Raw genomic sequence first — 1228 nt, 5'->3', positions numbered from 1 at the left:
TCTCATCTCTTTCTATTTATTTATTTAATCACTAACACTTCTCTTCTTTTTATAATTCGAACCCTCTCTCCCTCCCTGTGTTCGAATTCTTCATCTTCTACCTTCTTCATTCTACTTTTCTATTTTTCTACTCACATAAAGGAATATCTATACTGTGACATAGAACATTTCTATTCTTTTCTGTTCTCTTCTTTTTCATATTAGCAGGAACAAGGATAAGAACATTTTTGTTGAAGCTGATCCAGAACCTGAAAGGACTCTAAAGAGGAAGCTAAAAGAAGCTAAGGAATAACACTCTAGAGAGGACCTGACAGAATTTTTTGAAAAGAAGAAGAGATGGCCGAACCCAACAACAATGGTGGAGATGAAAGGAAGATGCTTGGTTACTTTATTGCACCCTCTTCTGACTTTTGTGGAAGGAGCATCTCAATTCCTGCAATTGGAGCAAACAACTTTGAGCTTAAGCCTCAATTAGTTTCTCTAATGCAGCAGAATTGCAAGTTTCATGGACTTCCATTGGAAGATCCTTATCAGTTCTTAGCTGAATTCTTGCAAATCTGTGACACTGTTAAGACCAATGGGGTTAATCCTGAGGTCTACAGACTTATGCTTTTCCCCTTTGCTGTAAGAGACAGAGCTAGGACATGGTTGGACTCACAACCTAAAGATAGCCTGAACTCTTGGAAAAAATTGGTCAATGTTTTCTTGGCCAAATTCTTTTCTCCTTAAAAGTTGAGCAAGCTTAGAGTGGAAGTCCAAACCTTCAGACAGAAGGAAGGTGAATCCCTCTATGAAGCTTGGGAAAGATACAAGCAATTGATCAGAAGGTGTCCTTCTGACATGTTTTCAGAATTGAGCATCATATGTATATTCTATGATAGTCTGTCTCAATTGTCCAAGATGTCATTGGACCACTCTGCTGGAGGATCTCTTCATCTGAAGAAGACGACTGTAGAAGCCCAGGAACTCATTGAAATGGTTACAAATAACCAGTTCATGTAAACTTCTGAAAGGAATCCTGTGAATAATGGGACAACTCAGAAGAAAGGAGTTCTTGAGATTGATACTCTGGATGCCATATTGGCTCAGAACAAAATATTGACTCAGCAAGTCAATATAATTTTTCAGAGTCTGACTGGAATGCAAGCTGCTTCCTGCAGTACCAAAGAAGCTTCCTCTGAAGAAGAAGCTTATGATCCTGAGAATCCTGCAATGGAAGAGGTGAATT

At 38.7% G+C, this 1228-nt stretch overlaps 1 non-coding gene across 1 annotated transcript; it reads right to left on the bottom strand.

Moving 5' to 3' along the window:
- Positions 1 to 738: 738 nt before the first annotated feature.
- LOC112788204 (small nucleolar RNA R71) lies at positions 739 to 842 on the bottom strand. Its single transcript, XR_003195578.1, has one exon. It is a non-coding gene; the product is annotated as a small nucleolar RNA R71 (small nucleolar RNA).
- Between the last annotated feature and the right edge of the window lie 386 nt (positions 843 to 1228).

The sequence above is a fragment of the Arachis hypogaea genome, chromosome 20, assembly GCF_003086295.3.
Source record: "Arachis hypogaea cultivar Tifrunner chromosome 20, arahy.Tifrunner.gnm2.J5K5, whole genome shotgun sequence".
NCBI lineage: Eukaryota > Viridiplantae > Streptophyta > Magnoliopsida > Fabales > Fabaceae > Arachis > Arachis hypogaea.
This window is presented reverse-complemented; position numbering and strand designations above follow the sequence as displayed.